Genomic DNA, 19,176 nt, shown 5'->3' on the forward strand with positions numbered 1-19,176 from the left:
AACATAAGGGCATAAAACTATGTAAGGCAACTTTGAGCAGGTGGGTCATTCGTGGGTATGTGCAGAGCCACTCTATATATATATATATATATATATATATATATATATATATATATGGAAAATGTCACAAGCTATGCACAGGTCCTGCCATCTATTGTGTTGGGCTCGGAGTGTTAAAAGTTGTTTTTCTTCAAAGAAGTCTTTTCGCGTCACGGCACCCGGTGACTCCTCCTTTTCGGCTCCATTGCGCATGGGCATCGACTCCATCTTAGATTGTTTTCCCCGCAGAAGGTAAGGTAGGAGTGATCGAGTGTAAAGAAAGATGTCCATGCAATGGAATAAAGATGTATATACATATGTACAAATTTTAAATGTAACTTAAACGGGTACAGGCTCCCGGGGAGGAGGGAGGGCTCATGTGAATCTGCAGCGGAACATGCCACAAACAGATGTACACTGGGTAAGTGACATTTTCTGTTCGATGGCATGTGTAGCTGCAGATACACATGCAATGCATAGAGTACAAAGCAGTTCTCCTCCCGTAAGCGGTGGTCAGCCTGTAGGAGTTGAAGTTGTTTGAAATAGTGTTCTTAGTACAGCCTGTCCTACTGTGGCCTATTGTGTGGCTAACACATCTACACAGTAATGCTTGGTAAATGTATGAGGTGTTCACCAAGTGGCTGCTTTGCAGATTTCTGTCAATGGTATATTTCCTAGAAATGCCATTGTTGCTCCTTTTTTCCTAGTGGAATGCGCTTTTGGTGTAATTAACAGCTGTCTTTTAGCCTTTAGGTAGCAAGTTTGGATACATTTCACTATCCATCTGGCTATGCCTTGTTTTGATATAGGATTACCATAATGGGGTTTTTGGAATGCGACAAACAATTGTTTAGTTTTCCTAAAGGATTTTGTTCTGTCAATTTAATACATTAAAGCTCTCAATATCTAATGCATGTAGTGCTCTTTCTGCCACCGAGTCTGGCTGTGGGAAGAAGACGAAGTTCCACTGTCTGATTTAAATGAAACGGTGAGATGACTTTTGGTAGAAATTTAGGGTTTGTGCGAAGTACAACCTTATGTTTGTGTACTTGTATAAAGGGTTGTTCAATAGTGAATGCTTGTATTTCACTAACTCTCCGTAATTAAGTGATTGTACTAGAAATGTTACTTTCCAAGGTAGGAATTGAATCTGACATGAGTGCATGGGTTCAAAGGGTGGACCCATGAGTTGTGTGAGTACAATGTTAAGATTCCATGAGGGTACTGGTGGCGTTCTTGGAGGTATGATTCGTTTTAGACCCTCCATGAAAGCTTTGATGACTGGCACTCTAAATAGAGATTTGGTTTGTTTATTTTGCAAATAAGGAGAAATTGCTGTGAGATGTATCTTGATGGATGAAAAAGCTAAATTTGCTTATTGTAGGTGGAGTAAATAACTTACAATCTTGCATGGTTGCGTCTAAGGGTGTTATGTGTTTTGCTTGACAGTAGAAAACAAATCTTTTCCATTTGTTAGCGTAACACTGCCTGGTGGTAGGTTTCCTTGCCTGTTTAATCACTTCCATAAATTCTGGTGGAAGATTTAGATATCCAAACTCTAAGATTTCAGGAGCCAGATTGCCAGATTGAGCATCGCTGGATTGGGGTGTCTGATCTGTTGTCTGTTTTGTGTCAACAGGTTTGATCTGTTTGGGAGTTTGATGTATGGTACTACTGACAGGTCTAGCAATGAGGTGTACCATGTTTGACATGCCCACCGTTGGTGCTATAAGTATGAGTTTGAGTTTGTTTTGACGCAGTTTGCGGACCAAAAATGGAATAAGGGGGGAGAGGGGGAAAAGCGTAAGCAAATTTCCCTGACCAGTTGATCCATAGAGCATTGCCCTTGGATAGAGGGTGTGGGTACCTGGAATTGAAGTTTCTGCATTTTGCGTTGTGGTTGGTGACAAACAGATCTATGTCTGGTGTCCCCCACTGACGAAAGTATTTGTGAAGTACTTGGGGGTGAATTTCCCACTCGTGGGTTTGTTGGTGATCTCAACTGAGGTCGCCTGCCATTGATTGGGAATTCCTTGAATGTATTGAGCTACCAGGTGTATGTTGTTGTGAATTCCCAATGGCAATTTTTTTGTGCTAGAAGGCAAAGTTGTGATGAGTGGGTTCCTCCCTGTTTGTTTAGGTAGTACATTGTTGTCATATTGTCTGTTCTGACAAGAATGTGTTTGTGAGCAAGAGGCTGAAAGGCTCTTAGTGCTAGGGACACTGCTAGCAGTTCTAAGTGATTTATGTGAAATTGTTTCTGTTTGTTGTCCCATTGTCCCTGAATATTGCGATTGTTGAGGTGTGCCCCCCATCCAATCATTGATGCATCTGTTGAGAGAATGGCGTGAGGCACAGGGTCTTGAAATGGCCGCCCTTTGTTTAAATTTGTGGGATTCCACCACTGAAGCTAAATGTGTGTTTGGCTGTCTATCAACACTAGATCTTAGAGATGACCATGTGCCTGCAACCATTGTTTGGCGAGGCACAGTTGTAAGGGCCGCATGTGTAACCTTGCGTTTAGGGCAATGACGATGCTTGATGCCATAATACCCAACAGTTTCATGACAAAGCGGACAGTAGAGTGTTAGTTTGGCTGAATTTTTGGCAATATGGTGAGGAACGATTGCACTCTTTGTGGGCTTGCAAACGCTTTTTGGGTGTTTAATGTAGCCCCTAAGTACTGCTGAATTAGTGGTGGTTGCAGGTGTGACTTTTGGTAATTTATTGAGAACCCTAGTGTGTGTAGGGTGTTTATTACATAACGTGCGTGATGTTGGCACTGTTTTTTTTAATGTTGGCTTTTATTAGCCAATCGTCGAGATATGGGAATACATGCATATGTTGTCTCCTTATGTATGCTGCGACTACAGCAAGGAATTTTGTAAAGACACTGGGAGCTGTTGTTATCCCGAAGGGTAATACTTTGAACTGGTAATGTTTTCGTTGTATAACAAATCTGAGGTATTTTCTGTGAGCTGGATGGATGGGTATGTGAAAATACGCATCTTTTAGATCCAGTGTTGCCATAAATTCTTCCTGTTGTAGCAGTGGGACTACATCTTGTAGCGTTACCATGTTAAAGTGTTCTGATCGGATGTAGAAGTTGAGAGTCCTGAGATCTAATATTGGTCTTAATGTTTAGTCCTTTTTGGGAATAAGGAAGTATAGGGAGTAGACCCCTGTTCCTTTTTGATGATGCAGCACAAGTTCTATGGCTTGTTTGAGTAATAGTGCCTGTACTTCTATTTGCAACATTGCAAGATGTTGCGATGAAGGTTTTTGCGCTTTTGGGGGAATGTCTGGAGGAATTTGTGTGAACTCTACGCAGTAACCATGTTAGATAATGGATAGTACCCATGTGTCTGTTGTGATGTTTAACCAATGGTCGTGGAACTTTTGTAGTCTTCCTCCAACACGGGAAGTGTGGTGAGGGAAGGTGGTGGTCAAGTCACTGTTTGTTATTAGTGGCTTGTTTTGAGGATTGGTATTTTCCTCTAGATTTGGAGAAGTGTCCTCTGTAGGATCCCCAAAATCCTCCTCTCTGATATTGTGTCTGGAAGGAGGGCTTGGCTTGTGAGGTGGATGGCTCTGAAGGTTGTGGCCTAAAGCCTCCCCTATATTGAGGCTTTCAAAATGAGCCTCTGTATTGGGATGAATAAAGCGCTCCCATCGGTTTGGCAGTGTCAGCATCTTTTTTCATCTTGTCTATGGCTGTCAACCTGTGTGCCATATAATTGTTGCTGCTTAAAAGGCATGTTGAGGACGGCTTGTTGGATTTCAGGTCTAAAACCTGATGATCTGAGCCATGCATGTCGCCTAATGGTGACAGCCGTATTTATAGTCCTTGCGGCTGTATCTGCGGAGTCTAGCGCCGATCTTATTTGATTATTCGTAATTGCCTGTCCCTCCTCTACTACCTGCTGGGCTCTCTTCTGTTGGTCCTTGGGGAGATACTGAATAATGTCCTTCATCTCATCCAAGTGAGCCCTATCGTACCTAGCTAGTAGGGCCGGCGAATTAGCCATGCGCCACTGATTAGCTGCCTGTGACGCCACCCTTTTCCCTGCAGCATCAAATTTCTTGCTTTCTTTATCTGGAGGGGGTGCATCTCCAGAGGACTGAGTTAGCCCTTTTCCTTGCTGCGCTGACCACTACTGAATCTGGGGGCAGCTGTTGTGTGATAAAAATGGGGTCTGAGAGTGCTGGCTTGTACTTTTTCCTCTACCCTTGGGGTTATAGCCCTTCCTTCAACCGGTTCTTGGAATATTTGCTGCGCATGTTTGAACATACCAGGGAGCATGAGTAGGCTTTGGTATGTGGCATGAGTTGTGGACAATGTGTTGAACAAGAAGTTGTCCTCCAGATGTTCTGTGTGCATGGTCACGTTGTGAAAAGCCGCTGCCCTAGCTAGAACCTGTGTATATGAGGTGCTATTCTCAGGTGGCGATGGCTTAGATGGGTGGCACTCTGGACTATTGTCTGAGACTGGGTCATCATAGAAATCCCATGGATCTGTGTCATGTTGTGACTGCATATTGTGTGATGGAGACTGTGCTGTGGGTGTAGCAGGCGGGGAGACAGTTAGTTGAGTGAGGAGACTGATGAGAAAACTGGGGAGGCGGAGATTTCTCTCTTGGCACTTTAGCAGTTGGCTGATCAGTGTCCAAATGTGTCCAAATGTCCATGGAAAGCCACTTTTATTTTTGTTATCAGAGGAGGTGCTGTGAGGATCTTGCCAGTGTCCTTGTGGATTTGTATCCTGGCCTGTTTTTCATGGAAATCCTCCATTTGTTGCAATTTCTCATCAAATCTATGGCTTTCTTTTAATTGCTTCAAAAGTCCATGCTCCTCTGTGTAGGTATGTTTTTTCGGCTCCGAAGCAGTTTTTTTTCGGCAACGATGGGCCTGGAGTAGTTGTTGGCCTCGGTTCCGGGTCTTGACTCGATGGGTCGGTGTCGTATGATTTCGGAGCCTGTGCCTCAGCTCGAGTCCGAAGGCTTTGTTACTGGCGTAGCCTTTTTTGTGCCGAAGATGTTACTTGGTCACCGGTTGCTTTTTTATGGGTAGAGCCATGGCCTTCCGGCTGTGGCGTCCCGAGGCCTTGTGTTTGGGCTTGGTTTGGGTCAGGGCAAACGTACTCACGTGCTGGCCCGCTGTTAGAGGTCGGTCGATGTCGGACTCTTGTTCGGAATTGGATCCCCGAACGGAGATGGCGGTGTGAATCATCTCCTCCTCTTCTGTGGCGAGGCGTTCGGTGCTTCTGGATGCCATCTCTAACCTTCGTGTTCTTCGGTCTCAAAGTCTTTTTCGAACAGAAGGATTTACAGGCTTCACAGGTGTCCTCTCGATGATCCGGAGATAAACACAGGTTACAAACCAGATGTTGATCTGTGTGGGGATACTTGGCGTGGCAGAGAGGGCAGAATCTAAATGGGGTCCGGTCCATGAGGCTTCCACGATACTTTAGGTTAGGCCGACCAGGCCCAAGTTGGGCGCGGGTGCCCCGAAGGGCATTCAAAGATGTGTATCCGCCAGTACAGAGGTGTCTATGATGGATGAGATGCAATTGAAAACAATACCGACGATTTTAGATGGTTTGTAAGATTTTCCGACTCGAACAACCTGAGTGAAGAGGAACACATCTGAACCCGATGGCGGAAAGAAAACAATCTAAGATGGAGTCGATGCCCATGCGCAATGGAGCCAAAAAGGAGGAGTCACTCGGTCCCGTGACTCGAAAAGACTTCTTTGAAGAAAAACAACTTGTAACACTCCAAGCCCAACACTAGACGGCAGGACCTGTGCATAGCATGTGTATCTGCAGCTACACATGCCATCGAACATATATATATATACATATATATATATATATATATATACATATATATATACACATATATATATATATATACACATATATATATAATCCCCAGTTGTCTGGAATATCTGCCTCGGGAAAAGAAATCAGAGTGGTGTCCATAGCAAATATTTACAAGAAGAAAAACTTGACACCTCGAAAAATAAATGTATGACTTAGAGAGGGCAGGTGGTTGGAAGTGGCATATTTTGTTACAGTGGGTCTCTGATAAGTTAAGGTTCTTGCATGCTACGTTCTTGGAACACTAAATAATTTCATTCATTTGAAAGTTGCAGGTGACACTATCAATTAAAATGTATTTATATAAGTAGCCAAACTGTCATTTTATTACCTACTTTTATGGCAGATGAATTATATTTGTTTTAATAAACGCATTGAATGCCTTTGTTCCATTTGCTTCCATCGAGCACACAAACTTTGAGAGAATAATTTGTATGAAAGAGGTTTTGGGCCGTTCATTTTCTTGTTAACGTTTACACTATTATTCTTTCTAAAACAGTTTATCTCTTTTCTAATACTTGCTAAGGCACTTCTCACCCTGTAGCTTTTTCCCTGTAGAACAGTGGAAAAGCGGCAGCAGTTTATATACACTTTTCTGCCAATAGCATGTCAATGTGCACAATACTATACTGCCTTCTATTCACAGGGCGAACGCAAAGCAGTTGAAGCTTTTTATTATCAGCATGAGAATTTAACAAAAATAAAGGCAGCAAAATTATTTCATGTCGTTTTGGAAATGTATACCATATTTGTCACAAGAGATAGTTCTTTGCACTTGGGAAAAAGGGAATTGAACAGATTAATTCATGCCTGTATGTTGACGGGGTTTTGAGCTCTAGCACAAATTTTATTATTTTCAACTGAATTCCACATTACTTTGATAAAAGTTTTCATGTCTTTTCCAATCCCCAAACAACCTTGGAATCTCTTTTGCTTGCGCACAGAAACAAAAAAATGAAAAGTAAAAGTTGACATAATCGAGCAGATTCAAAGTACCACGTCCGCCGTGAGCACGAAGGAGAGACACAAAAGGAAAAAGAAGTTCACTTGCAGTCAAACATATTGGCAAACGTGCAATTATCCATGTAACAGGGTTTGTCCCCAAAGCAATAACAAAACCGCCGCAAGGAGGGACAAAAGTAAAGCATTTACCAAGAATAAGAGGATTTTTGAAAGGCAAGCCCACGAACGAGTGAAAGCGATGGGCTTGAGGTGGGCGTGGTTAAAAGCCCTCAAATGCCAACATGTTGGAAAAGTAGCACACGCGCGCTGCTATGCTCAACCTAAAAACGGGAGCCATGCAGTTGGACTCCTGTACCTGGGCTAGCACTAATGCAGCTACATTCCTGGCCACAGAAGATAACCGCTAAACAGGACTACAAGGAAATGTGCGAAGGACACTCCTGGCGGTATGTTAATCGCCATGTCTACGGATATATGTGCATCAATAATATGAGTGCTTCGGATGTTGGGGAAATCCAAACATCACATTGAGAAGGGGAAAAGCTAATAAGCTAATGTCCAATACTGTGAGTATTGGAATGAAGAAACTGCCTCGCACCTTGGAGGGGTCGTGCAAATCCTGGGGCCTTCTATGTACAGTAATGGTCTGTCATTTCTTCAGCAAGCAAAGCAATGAATGCATAAGAGCAGTGAGAGAGCAGAACAGCTCCCTCCCTCTATGGGTTCTAGCTGAAGTTAATACAACTCAGTTAGAACATATGATAATTAACATTATTTTTAGCGTGGTGGGTGACAGATGCTTCTGGGAGAACTGAAGGGTAGGGTGGAGAGTTATTGGGGGGTAAAGGGGTATCACTGATTACTTGGTGAGTTTTGCAATGTCAGACGTGTGCACATGTATAGACACAAAGAAACTGCAATCATGACTTCCGATGACAAGCAAGTACACAGGTCAAGTCTGTGTGATGTAATGGAATGTAAATGGTTTAAATTACAAAATCAAGAGAGGAACTCTACCACAATGCATCAAAGGTCACTAGCCTGAGAAAGAAAACCCATTTCCTGTCCACCAAATACGATTTCCTGGGTAGACCTGTCTACACAAGTATTACATGCTGGCTTTACTCGAGATTCTACAGTAGCCACCGTTCTTCAGAATAAGACATTTTCCTTTAAATTTCTGGAACACACGATGGATGCTCAGGGCAGCTTCCTGCTTGTGACCAGAGAACACGGTGGCAGACAACGAACCTTATGTGTTTATGTACCCCCCCAGCCGATATCAGGTACACTCCTAAAAGGGCTTGGGCCATGGATTAGTGAAGCCTCTGCATTAGTGTAAAAAAAAGATGGACACTACAATGCAGTCATAGGCAGATGATGAGGCACAATCGAACATGTTACTTAACTTCCATAACAAATTATCTGGTAGAGTCATTCTAGTTGCAGATTTCGTATCGTGGAATTTCCCCCAGGTGTCAGACTGGAACCGGAAAGTTTTCTTCAAGCAGTACCCTTGCATGCTATCAGGTGGTTTTGGTCAACTCCATGTCTGTTGTTGGTGTCGTGATGATGCTGCGGTCATACTTAGGCGCTCATCCGGCGTGCTGACGTTAGTTTCTTTTCAGGGCTTTCCACACCGGAAGCGCAGAGCCATGAAGAACACTGAGATTGGTGTGCCAGGACTAGGGCCCTGAAAGGGAGTCCCTGTCCCTAGAAATCAGTTCAGAGTGCGGAGGATAGGTGGGTCGGTAGGGAATCTGGAACTAGAATATGTCTCAACCAGATCATTAGTTACTGAAGGTAAGTAACTTGTTTATCTGATAGAGACTTCTAGTTGCAGATTCCTTACCTTAGAATAGATAACCAAGCAATACCATCACCGGAGGAGGGTCTGCGAACCAAGATCATACTAGGAAGTCCTGCAAGACTGAACAACCAATATAGCCGTCCCTGCAGACCTGACTGTCCAGGCAGTAGTGTTTGGTGAACGTGTGCAGGGATGCCCACATTGCTGCCAGGCAGATGGCCAGGACTAAAACTCCGTGTGCTAATGCAGTGGCTGCAGCGGTTGCTCTGGTGGGGTTGCTTCTTAGCCAAAGCATTGCACATTTTGATGCGGAGAACAACCCAGCTGGAGATTGATCCCTTCTGCACCGCCCATCCTTTCTTCGCACCCACAAAGAGTTGACTGACCATCGGGAAGTCTTTGGTATGATTGAGGTAGAACGCCAATGCTCTTTTTGGATCCAGGCAGTGGAGTCTCTCCTCCTCACAAGAAGAATTTTGGGGTGCATAAAAAGTAGGCAAGGTGATGGACTGGCCTACGTGAAAGGGCGTGACCACTTTAGGAAGGCAAGAGGACCTAGTACGAGGCACCACTGTCAGGATGATCAAAGATGATGGGTGATGTTGAAGAAAAAGCTTGTAGCTCACTCACTCTCCGTGCGTAAGTGATGGCCACAAAGAAGGCCGTTTTCAAGGTGAGGCGCTGAAGAGAACAATTGGGAAAAGGCTCAAAAGAAGCCCACATGAGGAAGGTAAGGACCAGCTTTAAATCCCACTAGGGCATTATGAACGGGGAAGGTGAAAACATATGGGAAAGACCTTTGATGAATCTCCCAACAATGGGAAATTGAAATAAGGAGGGCTGATCAGGAAATCTGAGGAAGGCAGAGATTGCAGACAGATAACTTTAAAGGGTGCCCAGAGTACAGCCCTGCTGGGTAAGAGAGAATAAATAACAGGTGCAAAAAAAAAAAAAGGAGGTGGGGGAAATCAACAGTTTTGTTGGTACACCATGCCACATATGTCAAAGAAAGCCATATACTGTTTTGGTGGTGCGACGCCTGGCTGCCAAGATAGCACAGAATCGGGCAGAAGGTTGAAAGCTGTCAACTGCAGCCACTCAATCTCCATGCAAGAAAACACAGACTGGATAGGTTTGGGGGTTGGGGGGGGCGGGGGGAAGAACACTCCCCTGCTGCTGCAACAGAAGATTCTCCAGAAGAGGCAGTATGAGTGGAGGATCAATGGCCATGCTCAGCTCAGCTCAGGATACCATACTCTTCGTGCCGAGTCCAGAGCCACAAGAATTACATGGGCCCAGACATTCTTGATCTTCTTGATAACTCTGGGCAGAAATAGTATTGGCGTAAAGGCATACAGGAGGTGGAGTTCTACTCTAGATGAAAAGCATTGCCAAGCAAGTGCCGCCATGGAAACTCCAACATGCAAAACAACTGACATTGTGCGTTCTCTGCAGTGGCAAACAGATTTAACCAAGGCTCTCCCCACAGCTGAAAGACCTTGCACCACCTCCCGATGGAGATGCCATTCGTGATTGACCATGCATTGACCGCTGAGTTCGCCTGCTCTGGCGTTCATAGAGCCCCCTAGATGTTGAACCATTGGGATATGCCCGGACATTCCAGCCATGTCCAGAGACAAAGGGCCTCTTGACAAAGGGTCCACGACTGTACCCAGACCTGCTTGTTCCAGTACCACATGATGGTAGTGTTGTCCATGAACAATTGCACCACTTTCCCTTTGAGAGAGGGAAGGAATGCCTGATCACCCTGTGCTCCAGAAGACTGATGTGGGGCCCAGACGCCTCTGATCTCCGCCTCTCCCATATGGCCGCCCCATCCCAGGAGTGACGCATCTGTCAATACTGTCTGATCAGGTTGAGGATGGGAAGAAGGATCTGCTTCTGTCCCAATCTTTCTTTGTTAACCACCACTGCAGATCTTGTACAGTTCCCTCAGAGATTTGGACCATGTTTGAGGGCTTCCACTGATGCTGCGCCCAGTGGAACTTCAGGCACCATTGCAGAGCCTGCATATGCAATTTGGCATGTGCGACAAGCAGGATGCAGGAGGCTATGAGGCCCAGCAGCCTCAGTCATTCTCACCGAAATCAAGGATAGTGGCTCAAACATTAGTATGATAGCCTGAATATCCTGGATGTGCAGCTTGGGAGGGTAGGCCCAAAACTGCAGTGTGTCCAGAACAGCTCCAATAAAAGGGAGTGTCAGAGAGAGTCAGGTGTGACTTTGGCACATTTATGGTGAACCCCAGCAAATGCAGGAGGTTTGCCGTAGTCACCAGAAAGTAGCGGGAATAACAACCACAACCTACTTCTGTAACAGGTACCTTCTCCATAGCTTTCTTGTCCAAGAGAGCTGTAACCTCCTTGAGGAGAAGTGCCAAGTGATCACCTTGTCATCTGATCGTAGGATGGTGGTATGGCAGGAGAGGTAGTCTCGAAGGGGAAAGAGTAGCCCCTTTGGACTATTTGCAAAACCCACCTGTCGTGATGAACTCCCAGTGGGACAGGTGATGGTGGATCCTGCCTTCAACTGGTCTGTGCTGGGACGACAGATTAGGAAGGTGTGGCGTCTGCATCAGCGGTGGGGGAGGGATGGAGTTGTACTGGGCTGACCGCTGGCTCCCTGATCCATGGGGATGTTGGATCCCGCGTCCTTGGCCACACAAAGGCTGGCCAGCATGTGCAGCACAGTGGCTGGAGGAAAATGGATGCATTTGGGTACCCCTCTGTAGCCACAAAAGGGTTGAAAAGCAGACTTAAGGAGTGAGGAGCCAAGGGACTGAGCCATAACACGGAACTCCTACAGCGCTGGAGCACAGAGTACACTTTGTCTCCGAGGAGTGGAGTGCCATCGAAGGGCATGTCCATAAGCGATTGCTGGATTGCCCCTGAAAAGCCAGCGTGGCCAACCAAGTGTGGTGCCGAAGGGCCACTGTCGGCACAACCGATCTGCCCAGAGAGTCAGTGGTGTCCAGTCCACATCGAATAATAAACTTTGCTGCATCTCTCCCGTCATCAACAGCTTGGGGGAGAATGGCCTGGGCCTCCTCCGGAACCTGAGGCAGCACCTGCAAGACCGTATCCCATAAAGTATGGGTGTTACGCAGACGGTGTTCACAGACCACAATGCCAGACTGGAGAAAGAACATTTTGTTACCAAGCTGGTCCAGTCTTTTTGATTCTCTGTCTGGGGGTGCGGAAGGGAATGTGTCTGAAGAGGAAGAACACTGAATGACTAAGCCGTCAGGCGTAGGGTGTTAGGTCAGGAATTTAGGGTTGTTAGGTGCAGGCCTATGGCAGCAGGTAATTGTCCGGTTGACAGGAGCCCCTGTGCTGGGTTTAGACCACGTTCCCAGCAAGACATCAGTGAGGGCATCATTGAAGGGCAATAGGGGTTCAGATGTGGAGGCCCGGGGCTGAAGCACATCAGTCAGGAGGTTAGTTCTGACTGCCTCTGGATGCAGCTCGAGGCCCAGGCTCTCGGCCGCTCTTCGCACCACCATAGAGTAGGACGCTTCCTTCTCCATTGCCATGGTACGGAGAGAAAGCATGCCAGAGTCAGGGGAGGTGTCTAACCTGGGGCTTCACCCAATTACTTAGTCCAGCCTACATAAGGGTTTACAAGCTGGTATTCTAGAGGACCCAGCCACCCGCTCCATTCTCTCACCGTACCATACCCATAGGTATAAGGGACAGGATTCAAACTAGGCAGAAGTGTCCCTGAAGTCGAAACTGGAGTTGGGCGACATCCCCTCTCCAGGTTGGAGTCGTGACTGAGTATGGGATCAATGTCGATTATGGATCCAACCAACGTTGGGAGAGTCTACTTCGGTACCCGGGAACATCGCAATGGTATGACCGGCATCGGCTCGGATCTGGAAATGGATCCCGGGGTGCCCTCCGGAGCAGAGGCAGAAGCAGCTGGCACAGACCCCAGGCAGATCCCACCAACTATACTAAGCCCGAAGGCCTTACAGGAGGATCAGTCTGCCCAAATATGAGGCGCATGGCCTCATAAAACTCTCTAAGGAGGCTGCAAAGACAGAGGCCTAAAAGGAAGATGCTCCTCCGGCGTCTCATCAGTCGAGCGAAGGGGTGAAGCTGAAGAATGCTTATTCTTCTACTTATTTTTCATATGGCCCGAATGTCCCAAGGGATTGGACTGGGATGAGAACAAGTGGTGATGGCTCCGTAAACAGTCTTGTGACCTTCCTCTCGAGTGAGACAGAGCAACGCAGAGCTTACCGTCAGGCCGCCATCAGCTTCATGGACAGCTCCCTCAAAGCCTTCGGGTTGATGAGCCAGCAGTCTGAGCACGACTTCAGATCGTGGTTGCGGTCCAGACACCAGAAGCACACAAGGTGCGGATCTTCCACCATCATGTGGTGACAAGAGTCAACGCTTGAACCCAGTCTTCCAGGAATATATTGAGGTACCAATAATGTCCAAATTTCAACAAAAGGGTAGAAACGTCAGCCAAAAAGCGACTGAGGTTAGCTCTTCTCCAGATCTGTACCTAGGCTGGCGCAAAAAGAAAAGAACTGACATCAGCACGCTGGGGTGGTGCCTATATACGACCTTGATGTCATCAGTGACCACAACGCCAACGATGGATGCAGTCGACTGATGCTACCCGACGGCGCGCAAGGGTACTGCTCAGAGAAAAATCTCCAGATCCAGTTTGACGCCTGGGGGAAATTCTAGGGTGAGGAATCCGCAACTAGAAGTCTCTATCAGCTAGGAAACTACGAACACACATTATACAGGTCTGTTGCTGGAAAAGGAGGGCTCCTTGAGTCTGACAGATACCTCGAGACATTGACATCTGAAGAAAGGAATGTGTGCCAATTATTCCGCAACTTGCCATACTTACTCGAATATTGATCACATCCTGATCCAGGCTGCTCACATCACTTGGGTGGCGGACAAGGATCTTTCCCATGGGTCTGTCAGATCACACTGCTTGAATTGTTCATACAACTGCCACAGAGAGTTTGGAGATTGCATCCATGGGGGCTCATCAGCAATACATTTTTACAGCACTTACCTATCTGAAAATGAATACAGGCATGTTCTTTGGCAGGACAATATCAGAAACTTCTAAAACTATTATATGAGGGACAGCAACAGCATTGCAATGCAAAAAAACAACCTCAGAGGAGAATATCTGGTGGGAAAAAAACACAAAGTAATAGCTTCGTCGTATGAGCCCAACTGCTCAGCTAAGAGACAAAAGCTGCTAGATGTCGCAGGGGCAGCCCGGCTTGTGACAATGCAGTATATACAATTTTTTGTGAATAAAGCCAGGAAACGAATACACTGGAAGGTGTAACGTTGTCCCCAATTACGAACTAATAAGTGGAATAAGATAACTGATTTTCAATCCATTATATCAACATTTCCGATTTTATTTCAGACTACTGTAACCTGTATAAAGCATGCACCCTTCTGCCCGTCACTGACAGGCAAATGTGAGCTGATATACCTATTGAGCAATTATCATGGAGGCATGTAATGGCAGTACACAGCTCGCTAACTCAGGAGGGCTCTCCCATGCCCTGGCGGACATGAATAGCAGCAAAACCCAAGGTCACAATCCCCTCGACACCGAAGTGCTGAAGCTTTCCTCCTTAACAATGCACCATCTGGTCGAGGTAGCAGAAGATGTGGTGCAAGCAGGAACTCTCAGCAAAGAACTCCGCATGACCACCATAGTAGTTGCCGAAGATGGGACACCACCACAGCAGTTTCTATCGCCCAATTTTCCTACTCAATACAGAAACTAAAACAATCACTACCCTTTACTAAAGTAATTCCAACCTAGCACAGGTACATCAAAATGGGATTTTGCCCAGGTAGGAACAATTCATACATAACATGAGTGGAAGCAACAGGCCATGGTGTGGGTCCAGACTGTCAGGACCGGCTGTTAAAATCTTTTCGTACCCTGAATTGGAACAATTTCTGGTTCTAGACCATCTTGGCCATATTTTCCGAAACGTCGTCCAAGAGAATGACGTTTCACATACTTACCAGTGCCTCATAAATAACACCCAAGAAAGGCTGACAAAAGCGAAAGCAGCCCAAGACTAACATTGGTCCTCTAGACGAAAGCAAAAGTGAGACCAAAATGACCCCATGTACACTTGCAATTGCAGTAAAGCTCTGACTAATCTAGTCTAAGTGTATGCACAGAGTGTATTTCACAACTGAGACTCAAGAAAAACTAAATTTCATCCCCGCAATGCTTCAGATGTCATGCTGAGAAAGGAGACTTCTCTTATGTCATTCATGCCAGACCATTCAAAAATATAGTATCTCTATATACCAGATCCTAACTAAATCACTTTAAACCCTGCACAAACTGGTGACGTTAGGAATAATGGAAGACGGTGGATTTGCAAGAAATGCTAGGACAACGATTGGCCTTGGCATTCTGCAAGCTGCACATAATATTGTGAAAGACTAGACATACCAGCTGGCTCTACTAGTGCGACAATGTCTTCAAGTATTAAAAATATGCAGTATTATGGAGAAACCAGTACCTACTGAGTGGCTGCCCTCACAGACATCCCACTCTGCTCTATTCATAGGAAACAAACTCATCCTCAGCTCAGAATAAGACCTGGATGTATTTAGTACCAGGAATATGCTTGTCTGGATTGTAATGGCGCCTTATACAATATTTTGCCTCTGTTGTTTATATTGTTAAGTATGAAAGTATCAGCAGGAAGATAACAAAAAGTGCTGTTGAACCATAACAATATAGTGGCAAGTGCCACTGTGTAATTAAGATATAGAAGTAGTTGTTAGATCACCGCTTCCACTAAAAAGGGAATTTCTTAAATTTGATTCCATATAACGAATCCGCATACATTTTTTTTTTTTTTTTTAAACAAAAAAAACCTAACAAGCACTGGCAAAAACAATAGCCTTTGCCTAGGCAAGATCTACTGGCTTTGTTAATGTTTTTTTAAGACATGTTGAACAGCAATACGGTCTGTTGTGCAACGTAGCTTAAAGGAAAGTGAAAATAAAGTGCTGCGACCAGCCACGGTTGACTGTCATTCCACTTTTTTCTTTAAACCATGTTGCACATCAGCCCATGCTGCTGTACAATTAAAAAAAAAAAAAAAAAACACATTAAAACAGAGTCAAATAGCACTTTCATCTGCATGAGCTATTTGGCTTTTTTTTTTTTTTTTTTTTTTTTTTGTAAATTGTGGGAGGGTTGGACGATGCTGGGGAAACTGTGGGGAAGGGGGAAGCCACACAAAGGACAACAGGTGGAGGCCAAGCAACAGAAGGATTGTGTGGGGGAGGAGGGAAGGATGAGCAACAAAACCTAGGGCAAGATACACAAGAGTGGAGTTGAGGGGGAGGAAGGAGAGAGCAACACAAGAACGGCGTGGGGAGGAGGGAGCAGCAATATAATGGAGGGTGAGGGAAGTGTGGAAGCAAGCAAAGTGAGGGAGTTGTGGGGTGGGGATCAGCTGGGCTGAGGAGGGTGAGGGAGGCTGACGAGCACGGACAGGGGAAAGAAAAAAAACAGTTCTTGCAGGAGTCTGCAGTCAGTGGAAGGACACTCGTCCATGCTCCACAGTAGCGACACACACTGAAGACCCAGGAGAAAGTAGTAGGTGGTGACCAATAAAAAGCAAGGAAACAAGAGTGATTAATGGTATGTAATGGGCAGGCTCAAAGCCAGTTTTTTTTTTTTTTTATAACAAAAAATGTTGTCAGCTGTGCAGGCGAAACCTAAAAATAAGCACATACTCTTTGGATTCTTCATGGCATGCTTTGTGCAGATCCATCAGGCACAGGCCTAAAAAGAGAACGGGTTTCCAAAAGTGACTTTATAATTTTATCCCTCGTTGGGTTCTTTGTTCCTCAATACAGAAGAAACAATGTGTGAATGAAATCACACCAAAGTTGAGATGAACACAGAATGTTGTTATGTTGTTAGGAAGCATAGCCCTCTCGTGTGCTTCTACATCTCACTCTCTACTATGGAATGCTGGCCAGTTTTACCTATAGAACACTTGGTCGGGCAAAGTGCGTGTAACATCCTGAGCACTTTTTTTTGGCCAGCTTGAAGTCGGAAAAAAATGCCACACCACCGACTCTATCAAGCCTTGGTTTATTGTCTCCTGGTTTCCAGTTCTCTCGGAGGCCTTGACGGAGTGCGATTATATTTACATTAAACTGCATCTCTAGAACACAAGTGTGATAATCTAATTTTGTAAAGGCTGTGGGCTTATTTTTTTAAGTAGTGTTCCTTGAGTAACCAACCAGATGGCTGCTTTCACTTTTATTTGTTTTATTATTCCATAGGTGTCATTGTACTCCAGCAGGGCTCATGCAGCCACTGGGAGTGCTGCATTACTCGGACATTTATAGAAAAAGCTGTTTACTGTGAAGGAGTTATTTTAAGTTTGAACATATGGGGGTCATTACAAGCACAAATAACCAAGATTTCTTATATTTTCCATTAATATGTCTCTCATTTTAGGTATTAGGGTATCAGGGTACTTCTGACTCAGTGAAACTACATCTAATTGGCTGATGTTATATTGATGCATTCTGAAGGAGTCCCTGTCCCATTACTGTCATTAGGGAGTTGCACTTGAGAGTATGTACATCCACTGCACTCTCTCTCCTCTGTTCTTTCAATGTTTTTCATTTTAGGGGGATTTAACTAAATGAAACACAGATGATGGTATCTGAAGACGACCAGAGAGCTTCTCAAGAGTCCCAGGAAAAGAAGCAGGTGCCAAGCTTCTCACCACATCCCACTGTTTGGGATTTCTTTTTTCCTGGATACAGATAAGGTCTCTGCAAATGTTTTTTCCTGCCACCAAGGACACCAAGGCCCTAATTAAGACTTCACCAGAAGGAAAAGGCCATCCGCAGAATTCCGGCAGTCAGGATATCGCCAGTGCGGTCACCTTCCCGCGGCCCCTAATGCAAGTTTCAGTTTCCACCCGCAGGCCCAGCAGGAAACAGCCTACAACATTGACGCCGGCTCATAATTGAGCCAGTGGCAATGATGTGGTGTGTAGGGTGCACCAGCACCTATCGTGCTTTTCACTGTTTGCACAGCAGACGGTGAAAACCGAGACGGGGCTGGCCATGGGGGCCCCTACACTGGCCATGCCAAGTGCCCCCATGGGGCCCCCTCCACCCTGTCTCCACCAGCCTTTACATGGAGGTGCCAGCGCCATCTAAAAGCTGGCGGAGAGTGTGGGGGGGGGGGGGAGGGGGGAGAGAGTCAGAATCCCCAGGGCAGCGCTGCTCGCGGATTAGGACCGCCAGCACCTCAAGTGGAGAAGTGTCGGTGCTGCCGGTCCGACTGTGGTGCAACTGCCACAGTAGTAATTGTGGGTGTTGGACTGCCACACTGGATACTGGCAAGAAGGATTCCTTTGGAACGCCTGGCATGATAAAGCTGCAATACTTAGCACACCACGCAGTTCAATGGAGTTAACAGAAGATATGGGAAGATAAGGGAGCATCAACATCTTCTGTTGAAGTCAAGTCCAAAGTCTCTAACATAAGGGTGCCACTAGAATCAGAGAGGTCAACCTTCCTAATGCAAATATTGCATTGTACTGAAAGAAGTGTGCAAAAATAATATCTGTTGGCAAACAAGGTGCAACAAAAACAGAAGTTGGCTGCTCACCAAGCATTCTGCAACAATTTTTCTTTTAAAAAATATGGATTCGAGTCTAGATGCCCTTTTTTTTTTAGTTGAGCCCCCCCCCCCCCCAAAAAAAAATGAATGCAATTTAAGCAAACATTGTAAAGTCTTTAAACAGAAAAAGACTTGTTTGTTATGTGTATCTAAATGTTAAAGCATGCTCCTATGTTTTAAAAAGGAAACTGAATATTCACAATGTTGGGTAGCATACAAATATGTGCCTAGATTTACTAACACGTTATGCTGGGTTTGTGTTTATGTCATTTTTGTAATGGAGTCCCAGTGCACAGTGTTGGGGTGGTAATTACCTTTTAACACATCAGAATGTGTTTTAGTAAGTTTGTCAAAGTAACAGCACAAAGTAACTCTTAGCACTGCTTTCTATTTTTAGTGAAAAAGGTTGTTCCATGGTCAAGTGGCCAGCCCCCACTGTGTATGGCCTATCTCCTGTGGGATGTGTGACAGACAACCGCTGCTGAGCACAGCCTGGGGTTGAGCACTGTGGCCAATCTCCCTACCCTGCCATCTAGATGATGGCCAACCCCACTGCACACTATATTTCTTTAAATTATTTTTAGTCACAAAGTACATGAGGAGTACTGTGCTACCACACAGGGGCTGTGCTCATTCCCATTGTACCATCGACAAAAATCAGCCAAATGTTTTTTTTAATGTTCACCATGGGGTATTCCTCTTGCCACATCATGGGCTTAAGAGTCAAGGTGTTCTCAACCCGATTCTTTGTGTGCCCTTTTTTTCTATA

This window comes from Pleurodeles waltl, chromosome 3_1 (assembly GCF_031143425.1).
Source record: "Pleurodeles waltl isolate 20211129_DDA chromosome 3_1, aPleWal1.hap1.20221129, whole genome shotgun sequence".
NCBI lineage: Eukaryota > Metazoa > Chordata > Amphibia > Caudata > Salamandridae > Pleurodeles > Pleurodeles waltl.